The sequence below is a fragment of the Synchiropus splendidus genome, chromosome 6 (assembly GCF_027744825.2).
Source record: "Synchiropus splendidus isolate RoL2022-P1 chromosome 6, RoL_Sspl_1.0, whole genome shotgun sequence".
Classification (NCBI taxonomy): Eukaryota; Metazoa; Chordata; class Actinopteri; order Syngnathiformes; family Callionymidae; genus Synchiropus; species Synchiropus splendidus.
The window spans coordinates 61,459-75,503 of NC_071339.1; positions in this window are offsets into that span (position 1 = coordinate 61,459).

Consider the following 14,045-nt stretch of genomic DNA (forward strand, 5'->3'; position numbering starts at 1 on the left):
CTATCCACGAGACCCGCCCATTCTGGCTCATGACTACGTTTCATTCTTCCTCCCTCACCATGATGATGCTCCGTCTTTAGGTCTTTGCTTTGCACATTGTGCGAATGGTTTCAAGAGCGTAGCTCTGTGTGATGTCGCATTGCGCTTGACTCCGCTCCCACTCGAGTCACTTGAGTCATGCAGCAGAGACGTGTTTGCAATGGGCCAGACTAGAGATGCGATGCTTTACTCAAGTTAGTGAGGTCAGCATTTCATGTTGTTATAAACAGATTTAACTCAAGTTATGTGTGCACTTGAACAACACTCACTCACTGCAGGTGAAATCTCTAATTTACTCTGATGCAGTTTATCCATCATCACAGGCAGACTCTCAAGAGAGACACGATTTCTCCTTTATTATTATTATTGTTGTTGTTATTTTCATAGACACAGATCAATACATAAGCAGAGAATCTTCAAAATATTGTTGAGCCTGACTTCAACTACCATGTGTAATTACTTCTGTTGTGTTGTTTTTCTCAACACATTGTATTTAATCATTTCACCCTTGGATCCCTGCTGCCGAATTCATTTTTGAATGATTGAGTTATTATTTTATCTTCAGCAGGGGGCAGCATATTCCTAAATACCATAGCCGAAGAAGCTGCAGCACATCAGGAAAATGACTGATGCGTGCAGTTGTGTCTTTGTGACTGACCAGATGCATTTTTTCTAACAGTGTGTGAATAAGCACAGGCCACATGCTCAATAGTCGTGCATCTAAGGAGAGTGTCTGCATCAATGTCATCTGCAATGTAAGCACATCATTGATGCAATATGAGATCCACCATGACAGCAGAACTCATGTGAGGCGAAAGAAAATGAAATATTTATATTGAACACTATACACACAACAGCATCAGAGTCTTGTTTAGTCAGAATTAACCTCAGCATGAACACATAAATGGAATGAAGATGATTTATAAGCAGATTCCGAACAGTCTCAAAAGGTGGTGAGGTGAGGAAGACTGACTGATGGGAAGAGGAAATGGATATAAGATGGGCATGACAGAGAGGAATTTAGTTGGTAGTGAAGGGAGTCAAGGGACGATTCCTCCTCTCTGTGTAGCCATTGTTCAACATTTCAATTGGCCCCGCCAGTTCCTTCATAATACAAAAGCGAATGATTCCACAAACCCAAACGTGCCATGTGTTACAAGATTATCCCCTGTGACTTGTACAATAGTACCATCGATAGGACTCGTGAACGTGGGTACGTCTGTTCCAGCAGATACGCACAAGTCATGGTTAGCTGGGAAGACTGCAGAAATGATGCAACTGCAAATTATCAGCGACATCATGTATGTCTACCTGGACAAGAGTGATGACATACTTGTGGTATACAATGACAACAAAGCCAATCCTGATCCAGATCCCGATCCTGACATCATGGTTGTTGGCAGTGTGGTGTGATATGATTTGGTCTTCATGTATTGAATGAATATGTTTCCCAATGCCAGAGAACATGCCAAATGTATGAGAACAACCTACCTGGGAAGATGCATCAAGTGCAGTGATTTACCGGGACAAAAAAACAAATCCAAAACACTATTAGTACTGCCAGCAAAACAAACAAAACTCATGGAGCCAAACAAGAGGGTGAAAATGGGCCCAAAACACACAACACATTTGAACCAGGAGGAAGGACACCTGTTAGATGTAGAGCCACTGTAAGTTAACTAGTGCAACATCTACGCTCTTTTACTGCTGCTACTTGTGTATATACTATTTATTTATTTTTTAGTGCATGCTTGATTGTTTTTTTGATATATTCTTTTGTACATTGTTTGCACCAAGGGAGTAGCGCTCAAATTTCGTTGTACATTGTACAAGGACAATAAAGGCTATTCTATTCTATTCTATCTTAACCACCACAAAACGTGGTCTTTCCTCAACGGTAGCCATAGCTCTGTTGTAGACAGTGGTTTGTAGGAACGTACACAGACACAAAATCTGACTGAAGGAAGTGCTGAAAACGTTTTCATCTGGGTCATGAAATGAATTTTTCAAATCTGAATTAGTTGTGACATCTGGTGTTAATTACGGGTGTAAAAATGTGTGTGTCAATGACCCTTTTGCAGGAGGACTACCACAAACTCTGGGGCTTGTAGGGCTGCAGGAGGTCTGCCCCTTCAGGGTTTCAAGGAGCCGGAGACGATCGTGTCACAGAACCACGGCTTAGATGAGAGCCGCCATGCCTTTGAAATAATGATTCTTTTATTAAAGATGATTCGTCCTAAAACGAAGCAGAAACAGCAAAACAACTTAATGCATGAGGGTGGTGAACATGATCATGGCCGTTTTCAGCATGCATTTAATGGAAAAATCTGAAGAAACAAAACAAAATGATGGCGAAGCATCTGCAGGCGGCATAACTAAAGTGGTACATCCAGCCTGACAAGTGAAGAGACGGACTGGGTGAGGACGGCTGCAGACTGAAGAGCGATGTCTTTCTCATGATTCAAAACTGCTGCTATTGTTGTCACATATTCAAGAAATGTCAAGACTTTGCTTCGTTTCTCGATTGGCTGCTCCCCGTTTTGGTTTTATTTATTTGAGGGAGGTTCAAGAAATGCTGCACAATGTCACCCATTATGTGCCTTGTTACATGTGTTACTGTAGCCTTTTGCAGGAGTGTCTTCTGTCCATGGAACTGTTTACTTTTTTACTTTTTTTTGCACAATTGTACCGTTTTTTTAGTGCCCACATTACTACATTACACTGTCATAGACACCATATGTGTATGACTGTTACTATTTCCTCTCGTCGCCAGCTCCAGCAGCCATCAAGTTGTCTTGGATTAATGTTGGCTCCTGTTTGTTTTGTTTGCTTTCACAGCTTTGGTGAGTTACACAATGAGCTTATTCCACTCTTGGGTGCTTCTTCTTTGTCTCTCAATATACACCCGCCATTGTTTTCTACATTCATATTCTGCAACAGTCAAATGAATCCAGAATGAGATGCTTTCACACGACTTCACTTCAGTCACTCCATAAACTACCACTGGGCTGAAATTCTTCCATGCCATTCATGTTAGAGAGCGAATGATGATGACCTTGAATTTAGATCTTCATCCATGTGCACCGTGTCCATGACAACAAAGCATGTTTTTACTTACTACTTCTACTGACTTAGTGGGCGATAAAAGGGTAAATATGTCAGTGATGGCCAACACCTTTATGCACTTTTCCTTATTTCTGCTGGCCTGCTTTGTCTCAGTTTGCAGCCACAGAAGGCTGAAACACTCACCATCACAATACTATGGATTTCTGTTGAGGAGTGAAGTTCTATTGTGTTGCTTATTCACCAAGAAACACAAACTTGATGGTTTTGTTTGGAGCATTTTTAAGGCTCACATCTTAGTGGGAATATTTTCACCATACAAAACTGCATGAGCAACTGACAGCTGAGGAATACATCCTGATGTTGAGAATCAAATGTATTGCCATGGTCAGTGGGGATCCCACCAACTAGGAAAGTGCTTCGGAATAAAGTGCGGTCAATAAAATAACATAAAATAGATAAATAACCCACAAACAGCAAAAGCTGATCACAAATTCAACAGTCTGAGGGCCGAGGGGAAGAAGCTGTTCCTGTGACGGGAGGTTCTGGTCTGGATGAACCGTAGCCTCCTGCCAAAGGGAAGAGGAACAAACAGTCCATGTCCAGGGTGAGAAGGGTCACGTCTCTGGGTCCTGGAGACATACAGTTCCTGAAGAGGTGGCAGGCTGCAACCCATCACCTTCTCAGCAGAACACACGATGTGCTGCAGTCTGCTCTTGTCCCTGGAGGTGGCGCTGTTGTACCAGACGGTGATGGAGGAGGTGCGGATGGACTGGATGATGGCTGTGTAGAACTCCACCAGCATCGGCAGTCGTAGTTTTCGTAGCTGCCTTAAGAAGAAGATTCTCTGCTGGGCCTTCCTGATGAGGGGGACCTGATGGTTGGGTTAGGTCCTCAGTGATGGTGGAACGAAAGCAGAAGGAGTCCACCATAGGAATGGGCAAACCAGCCAACATGAGAGGAATGGTCTATGACCATCTCCACTGTCTTCTGGCTGTTGAGCTCCAGGTTGTTGTGGCTGCACCAGAACACCAGCCGCTCCACCTCCCTCCTCCTCTCCATCTGAGATGAGCCTGTTGATGGTGGTGTCATCCGCAAACTTGATCAGCTTCATGGACTGGAGGTTGGAGGTGCAGCAGATGGCATGAATGATGATCCTTTATTATTAAAACAGCTTTGATTCCTTCTGGATGAACATGAATTTTTGCTGCATTGACATTGTCATTAGAGACATGATGAGAGCTGTTATTGAAGGACAGTCCATCTGCATGCATCTTTGTGTGCATACAGAAAAATGTGTTTGTGTCACGGTTCATGTGGGTTTGCTCTTCCTCACGCACAGATTGGTCCATGCCCATTGGGTCAGTGCCGCGCTCCACCGTTTTGCTGTAATAGGTTTTGGCAGCTGTGTAATTTCTGTTGATTTATCCGTGACCTTGAAAAAGCAGTTCTTCTGCCGAGCAGGTGCCATGTGTAGATGTGACACACACGCACGCACGCACGCACAGGCTCACACAGACACACACGTGCAAGATACACATGATGGAGCACACACTCACACATACTGTGAGCCTGCTTTCAGCCACAGTGGATGAAAAAAGAATCACCCCCAAGACCACGGTTCTTATTTTTCTGACATTAACCGCAGGATGTTTGAACATGGCAAGCGACAAATACACAGATAAAAATGTTATAAACAGCTATTTGGTCTGAGCTCTGAGTCGTTCTGCAAAGCCATACCATGCTGATGTACTTCACATCAGTAACCAGCGATAAATGTTATTCTTGGTGGCAAAAAAATGTTGCTTCATTGGAGGAAACCGACTATTGTTTGAGACAGTTGAACAAACTCTGCATAAAAAAACAAAAATCATCATATCAAAAGTGTCTTCATGCTTGTATTTGATAATTTGCTCCCTGTAATTCCAGCAAACAATTGAACTTATCAATTTGAGGAAGCGATTATGTCGGCAGTGAAAGTTACCTGGTGATCATCAGTTTTCATGGAGAGAGGGAGTGAGACAGAGAAAGATAAGATCTGCCTAAAACACCACTGGCTATGCTCAAATGAAACTCCTCATCACAGCGCTGACCTCTTGTGAAGCCAGGGCTAATTGAGGTCAACAATATAATTTGACCTATGAGGATTTTTTCTTTTTTTGGTGGCTTCCTTGAGAATGGTTCCGGCTGTACTGTGAACGTAATGAGAGACAGGGATGCAGTTCCAATGTTTGAATGTTCTTATCTCCGTCTGCAGAAGCGTTGCTATTGAAATAAATAAATAACTTGACATGGTTTAAAAGTTCGACAACAATGACAAACGCTCCAAAGAGCACAGAGCTATTAACCAAAATATTGAAGATAACAGCATTTGTCTTGCCCTCTTTGGAATCTGTGTGCTTTTTAATTGGCTTCTTACATTTGGGATTGTGGAGTGTGCAAAAAGAAAAACTACTGGCTGGTTACAAGTCAAACATCGTCAGGCTAATATGCAAGAGCAAGTGGAGTCCAGGGACATTCAGACACACGTCGATGAGTTCAGCTGGAAGGGTTGGACAACACCTTCCTGAGAATAATTGTATCTGCCTGTCAGCCCCGGGGCACTCCACCTTGTGTTCAGAGGTCAAAAAAGTCAAACCTGAGGCATGAGAGAGGGGGAAGAAAATGGAATTCTACATTTGAGTGACATCTGTCTTTACGCTGGTTTTTCAGTCTTCTGTGTCAGCAGGAGCGTGTCGGATACCACATCCCAGGAGACCCCAAAATTTGGCTGACAAAAAAACTAAAATAAAACAGGAATGCAATGTGTGGGTTTCACTCGAAAAAGTGAAGTGATTCAAGGTCACAATGAGCATTTGATTTATGATTTCATCTCTATCGCATGTCCACAAACAGAGCTACACATGGCACCGCTTCAGGAGACTGAAATTAGACTGCAGCCGTCGGCATGGGGATTCTGGAGGATAGTTTTGTTCATGCTTGTAGTATGAAACACATTTAATTCAGGAAAACATTTAATAATGAGTCAGTCATCACAGAGACCTTGGATGGTTTTATTTACGTGCATCAGCGCAGGACAGCGCAATCTAATTTCATTTCCACTGGCCCTTATGCTGCTTGCACTTTGTGTCTCATCAAGTTTAAGGCTGTGTCCCATCTCTCCCCCGACACTGGGCTCAGTGTCCCACTCCTCCTCACTGGCCGCTCACCACTTGATCACATGACCCCTTCAAACCCAGGGAGCTCCGGAGCTGACTTGAAACCAAGTGGGAAGATGAAGTGTGGAGAGATGTCCAGGAGACCAAAGGACTTGATTTCACAACAATTTCTTCTCCATTGGTTCACCAAAGCAAGTGAGGTGATCAGTGCCGATGCAAGAGGTTGCAGAAACGTTGGAGCTGTCATTTCCAAGACGTTGTCTCCAACACTGGATATGCAGGAAACAAAACACAGCACGGCAGCCAATGACACGCCGTCTAGTGTGATGTCATCAAGTGTCGTCCCAATTCTGAGGGACGTCAGTCACTTCACTTGGTCGTTGGAGGGAGCTTCACACTGGAGGGAGCTTCATAGTGGAGGGAGCTTCACACTGGAGGGAGCTTCACAGTGGAGGGAGCTTCATAGTGGAGGAGCTTCACAGTGGAGGGAGCTTCATAGTGGAGGAGCTTCACAGTGGAGGGAGCTTCACAGTGGAGGGAGCTTCATAGTGGAGGGAGCTTCACACTGGAGGGAGCTTCACAGTGGAGGGAGCTTTACACTGGAGGGAGCTTCACAGTGGAGGGAGCTTCATAGTGGAGGAGCTTCACAGTGGAGGGAGCTTCATAGTGGAGGGAGCTTCACAGTGGAGGGAGCTTCACAGTGGAGGGAGCTTCATAGTGGAGGAGCTTCACAGTGGAGGGAGCTTCATAGTGAGCTTCATAGTGGAGGGAGCTTCACAGTGGAGGGAGCTTCACACTGGAGGGAGCTTCATAGTGAGCTTCATAGTGGAGGGAGCTTCACAGTGGAGGGAGCTTCATAGTGGAGGGAGCTTCACACTGGAGGGAGCTTCATAGTGAGCTTCATAGTGGAGGGAGCTTCATAGTGGAGGGAGCTTCATAGTGGAGGGAGCTTCACAGTGGAGGGAGCTTCACAGTGGAGGGAGCTTCACAGTGGAGGGAGCTTCATAGTGGAGGGAGGTTCACAGTGGAGGGAGCTTCACAGTGGAGGGCACTCAGAACCAAATATCCTCTACAGCCTCCTCATCCACATCCTCTCTATGGTTTAGTCTTACTGCACGTATCACTGGCTGCAGTCGCGCGTCATTAATCTGTGGTCCTCACAGATCATTAATCCCGATCAAATCAGAATAGTGAAGCCTATTGTTTTATGATTAAAACATCTCAGTGACATGATTCTATTATGCAATTCATGTATTATGCAAATCAGCCTCTGAACCCCACTTTCTTGAGGAACTGCAGACAGTGGTGAGCTCCTGACCGCGCTGCATTCATGTATGATGATGTGCACTGTGATAACAAGTGGCTCGGGTGTGTCACAGGCGGAGACCAGACGGCAGCAGTAATGCAGGGTGATGGTACATCTCCTGTTCTAGTTCCTCTACAGAGCATCATGTGCTGTGGGTGCTCCACTTCTAAATTGAGTACACGTGTATTAGCATTCGGCAGCACATTGCCTCAGTGTCGCATCGTGACAGGAGTGCGATGAGATAAGAAATGCTGCTTCAATTTCAACCACAGTTCATAGAAAATGGAAAAGTTCAACAGAAATCAGTATATCAGGTCAGTTCCTAGTACTGTTGAGTGTCAGTGAGGTCCAATACACATCAATGTATTTCTTGTTAGAATGTGTGTTAAAACATCTGTTATAGGTCTTGATTTAAATGATATATTACGCATAGTCATTTCCAATGTTCTGAGCTGGGGGTGGACTACTGGCAGGAATAGCCAGAAATTTCATTCATATTTATAATGCTATGCTACGATGATTTGCATGTAAAGCTGGAGTTGGACACAGAAGCACATCCCTACCTCAAGGCAATATAGTTCTCTTCTGCCGGAACATCCTGATGCGTCCCAAACAGGAATTTCATTTTGCTTTTTGTTTGGAGAAATGGAGATTTGACTGTGTTCATTTGATGTGAGTGTGGGCTGATGTCTCCGCGCAGTCGGACTCCACTGTCTGCATGATAGAAAAAGTGGTGGGAACTTGAGACAAAGAAGTTTACATGCTGCTGTTGATACATGAACAGAGCAGAGTCCAGGAATGTTTTATGAGCAGAAAGAGACAGTTGTTTATAAACAGGCTGGTGCAATGACCATCTCGTGGTCACGAAGCACCAGACATCAACATAGGTCTTTGTAGAAGAATATGTAAATCATTGCATAGTAATGTACAGTAATGTAACATAAGATATAAAATGTTTGGTATGAACATAGCTTATACCCCCAAGTGTCCAAACCACGGGAGTTCATTTTGAGTTATTACATGACTGAGTAATGCATAATAATAATAATAATAATAGTAATAGAGATAGCTGTTGTTTGTTTCGTTTTTCATTTCTAAAAATCTTCACCCCATCTCTCCCCTTTTGCATCCTTCCCTCGCTCGTCTGTCTTTTCTCTTCCCAGCATCTTCTTGACGTTACTTCCTTCCTCCTTGTCCCGCGCTGCTCTGTGAGTAAAGCGTGCCAGTCAGCGCCGAGTAGCAGCGCTGTCACTATTGTTCACTACCACCTTTGTTGATGTAGACGTGCAATACTGGAGCCAGCGCCAGAACCAACTGCTGCTAATTCACAACTGAAAATGAAACTTTTGACAATCCACACATCATTTTCACATATTTTTGAACTTAATCAAACCATTGAGTTCATTTTATGAGCTCATGAATCACCTTTCATTTGTGGGGAAATGTAGCTTGAAGCACACTTAACTCATAGTACACTCTCCTTCCTCCACAACCACAGCACAAGGGATCTATCTATTGGCCGAATAATACAAGTGTTGTCATCTTTCACAAACCATTTCATTGATCTTTATGTATCTCTGTCAGAACCCCAGCAATAGCAACATCTTGCAGCTGGGTATGAGTGATGGTTAAATAAGCGCTCTCTCTCTCTCTCTGAGGTTGCACAGCGTACTGAGCACAAAGGAGCTCCGAGCAAGGTTGCACTCATTCACGTTCTTGTAAACAAAATACCCACCAGAATGTTTTTAAAGGCAATTGCCATGTTGCATCAGCGCGAACTCAGACACCAAACCTTGCAGCCATGTCACAACACATCAGCTCCTCCCTCTGCTTATCGAATATTAATGACACCTGCGGAGTCATGAGATCATCACCTTTCAAAAGGCCTTTATAGCGTGAAAAACAAAGAGGGCTACCCTGACCACTTTAGACCCTCAGAGCCTGTGCTCAGAAATAGAAAGGGCTCTGATTTACTTGGTGTCCAGTTGCATATGCCATTCATTCTGCAGTTCGGCACTTTCAAATGTTTTACAGCCATTTCAGTGTCACATCAATCACAGCAAAGGCCTTCTCTCACAGTGACTGTAGAAAACGACCTCTTGCTGGCACGTTCTACTTGTTTACATTGACACAAATGGAGACGGAGTTGCCTGAAGTAACTGCTGCAGTGTGTTATTGTAGGCAAGAGCAACTAGCAAGTCAGCAGCAATAGTCACAGCCCCTCCTGCCATGCTTTTAATTTTGTCAGCTACTCCCTGCTCCTGTTTGTTCTTCGTCGTCCTGCGATTGGCAGCTGCAACGAGTCTCACTGACTGAACCTTTACCTCTTAAGGAGAAGCAGTAGGTTCATGCCCCACCAGATGGTGAATGTTTCCTCTACGTGGTATGTTTGTCACACCCATCCTGAACATTTTGGATTTTTTGCTTCATCATATCTTTACTTCCTGGTTTGCCCGGTCCTTTGAAATAGCACCTGAGAATTTCCGTCTTGTTTCTCAGTTCTTTGTCACTCGTGCCCGACCTGTGGTCTGTGTATTACTGGACCTATTTCACTGCTCCCTGGACTGGTTGTGCTGGCTCCGGTGTTGGCTTCCTTAGTTCCTTACTTTTGGTTTTGGGAAGTGCCCCATTTCAAAGCGAAATCTCGTGATTTTTCGTCTCTCATTACTTCCTGCTCTTGGGTTCCCCTCATTGTCTGAGCCCTCACAGCCAGTACGTTGCCCCTTCTATAACCGTTGTTCAGTCCATATACACTAACAGATACTTACATGAAGAAGACAGGCCTCTGTGCCCCAGACATGAACAAGTGTAGCCATGAATTATGGAAAACTGGTATTGGACTGCACATGCCACCGGGCGCTTTACAGACGATTTCAACCTTCTTTCATGTCACCGTTTCTGACTGAAGAAGTACGGCTTGTGTTACGATTGGCCTTGAAGCCCTGCGCATCGGAAGCGTTCGGTTATGCCCAGCCTCTCAGCTGGGACTGGTCAGGAGACACCTCCTGCCTCTGCTGACAGGTGCTGTCAGGAACACAGAGACACACATGAGTGGGAGACAGCAGTGTCTCTCCTGAGCATCTGTGTGGGCTGACAGACACATAGCTCAGAAGTCTATCACAGATCATTTTGTAGCACGGTGCGTTTGCACAAGCGCAAATAGGCAAAAATATAAGCACAGTGGAACGCAACAGTACGAGCCTCTGCAGGGCGTGTGGTGCAGACAAACAGCAGCCCTCGACTGTTGTTTCATCTTTGGCTCATTTCAGTTTCCAGACCCCCAAGTTTATTTTGTCACATCGTCGATCACTATCTGGAGTCACTTTTCAGCCCAGCATGATGCTGAGACTGTGACTTCATGCAATCCACACTGACTTCACTGGACGGATTTTTATACATCTAATTGTGGGAGGCTTTTTTATCTTTTATCAGTGAACATTTGTTTGCTGCTTTTCCTGTTTCCTGTGATAACTCACAACCACCACCTGCAATTCCATGTGAAAACAAACACTTTCATCACTTGCCATATGTGAATTAGCAAGACTTTGATAATGTAGATAAATAGAAGCTGCATAACCAAGGAGTTGCTGCAGTTCGTTGACTTTTCTTTCCCTGAGTGCCTGTCCATTATGAGGCCAGTGACTAGAGGATTGGCACCAATCATCAATCTATTCATCACCATAGAAACGGCCTGATGAATGGAAGATAAGCAGGGAGCATGGAGAGATTGCTGACACCTGCTCTCCTTCCGTCTCTCTCAATTCAATTCTTCCTACATCCTTTCAGTGAAACCCACAACTGACACACGCCGCTAGATTATTTTCTGATCTTTCTTCAGTTCACTGACATAGCAGCTCCCAACTGTGGGACTCTGTTTTACTACTCGGTTTTTATTCATTCATTGTTGATACAGTTGGTAGAGTTGATCATGACAGGTTGTCTGTTTTGTTTGCTGCACATCACAACTGGCCGTGTCCTGTTCATCGCATCGGAGCACCGGGTGAATTGAAACTAGTTTACCCTCCTGTTTTAAACCCAGTGCGATGACCAAAGCCTGAACCACAGAAGTCTCTAGCGAACACACACAGTAGAAGTGCTGCAACGCTCATTTGAGTCTACGTCGGAGGTTGGTTTGAGGTAAGCCGTGGGATGGTGCCCCATGAATTCTCTGTCGTTTGCTATTTAAAGCCCATAAAACGGTCCCTGGTGACACTGTCAGTAAGTAGTAAAGTTCTTGTGTTTCGCCTGGAATGAAACAGGGAGGGACTGTCATGATTCGCTTTTATTTTTGCACCACTTCCTCTTTTCGTCTCCTTCCCCTCTGATTTTTTGGAGCTTCACTTTGGAGCTGGCACTCAGCTGGAACTAATCTACACATCATCATCCCTCCCCTTCTTAAGCACCTTGGTTCCAGCAGTGAGTGCCAGATCAAATCAACTTGTTGCTAGGTAATTGGCTTCCGCGTTTACTTCCCTTTGTCCGCTCGCTCTGTATTTTCTAATCTCTCGTTTTAGTCTCCCTGGTGCCTGAGTTAGGTTTGTCTTATTCCTTGTTTAATTCAGATCTCCGTGTACTTCTTGTTTATTCTGATTGTAGCTTAGTTATCTCGTATTCTCGTTTTTACAACCGCGTTTGTGATCTTACTATTTGTTCCTGATCAACATTATCTTGTACTTTCAGATTCCTCAGTCGTGATCTCCCGGTTCGGTGACGCTTTTGGTTGGACTGATTTCCGTTTGTATTCATCTCCTGGTTCGGTGACGCTTTTGGTTGGACTTATCTCCGTTGTGTTCTTCTCCCGGTTCGGTGACGCCTTCTGTTTGTATTTTTGATCTCTGGTATTGATTATTGTGGAGTTTTGTTGAGATTAAATATCGTTGTATTCTACTCCGTGAGTCTATTTCATTAAGGCATTTGGGTCCCGCTCCGCGAACCCCTACAGGGACACCATTATTTTTTTTAGTTTAATGGATTTATTTTCTGTTTTCGTCTCCCAACGTGGAAAAGGGTTAAGAGCCCCTGCGGTTGGCTACCGTTCTTGTCAGTATAGGACGCAAAAAGGTATGTTTTCCCAAGATCAACACATCACGCCATGGGAGTCAGCGTGGGTAACACAGTCTCATAACCACTGAGGTAAGAATCCGTTTTATGTTTGAGCTGATCAGGCCTGACTGTCAATGAGTAATTGTTGTCACCAAGACCAAAAAAAATAAATTGACAAAAATTCAAATGTTGATGGGACTTCAGAAAGCAAGACTGTCTCTTATGTAACAGGTTTGAAAACGAGACTCAAGAAAGTGGATGAAATAGGTATGTTTCATTTCATGATTTTTGAGAGTCGACAATAAGTGACCAGACTGAAGCGTAACTAGGTCACTGATGTAACCAATGTCAGCGCTCCTCTGAAACACTGGCTTTCCTTACCTCTATGAAAATATCCTGGGAACCACACATGCCTCTTGGTTATGTGCCTCACACCTCTTAAATGGGGGGACAAACTGGTGGCTGTTAAATTGAAAAAAAAATAATAATAAATGAATGAGTTAAAAAAAAAAAAGAGTGTATCCACAAATTTAGTTGAACTTGTTGATGGGAAAACAAGGTAAAGATGAGGTTTGAGTCCAACACTCGATGATGACAAGATACGTTTGTGGATAAATAAGCCTCGCGAGGCAACATGGGGAGTGACAGGCAAAGAGATTCCATGGTTTATGTCAGGGTTCAGAAACCAGTGGCTCAAGACCTCCATGCGGATCTTCAGCTTCCTAGTTGTGGCTCCCTCCTGCCTTGACTAGTGAACTAGACTAGTGACTAGGTCGGGCACAACTGAAATGGCTTGAAGAGCTCCCTAAAATGAAGAAGATCATCCCTCTCCTCGACTCCCCTTCTTTTCTTCGCGTTTTGACATTGGTACCAGAGTAGTGGCTGGAGGCTCTTTGTCATTAACTGGCTGCATGGCAGCAAAGTGTTCATGAAGACCTCGCCCAGAGGTCATTTCTCGATTGCTAGTATCTGCTGTTACACTCAGCCTGACATCACATTGCTTATGTCGTTAGGTTGTTTTTTTGTTTGTTTTGCTTTGCTCTAGTTGAGTACTATCTTATCGCTCCTTGTTTCAGTTCAACAGCAGCCTGTGCCTCCTCATTCTGGGTTTGTCATTTGTTGAATTTCCAGGGACCAGTTGTGTGTTTGGATCGATTGTTTTGCCTACTGTGACTAAAAGACTCTCATTTTCTGCGGTTGGGTTCACCACTTATGTTCTCGTCAGTTGTAATGGTGTGATTCGATCTTTGCAAAAGGAACGAGAGAAAACAGCGCCTTCCGTTTAGTTGCAGGTTACATCTTGAAAATAGAGAAAGAACGTGCCTCTTTCACGCACCAGCAGATGATAATGTGACACGTCATCTTGTCTGAGCTGAACAGACAGGATCAGGCTTCATACTGATACTACTACTCATTACAACTAATACGAATCTGAC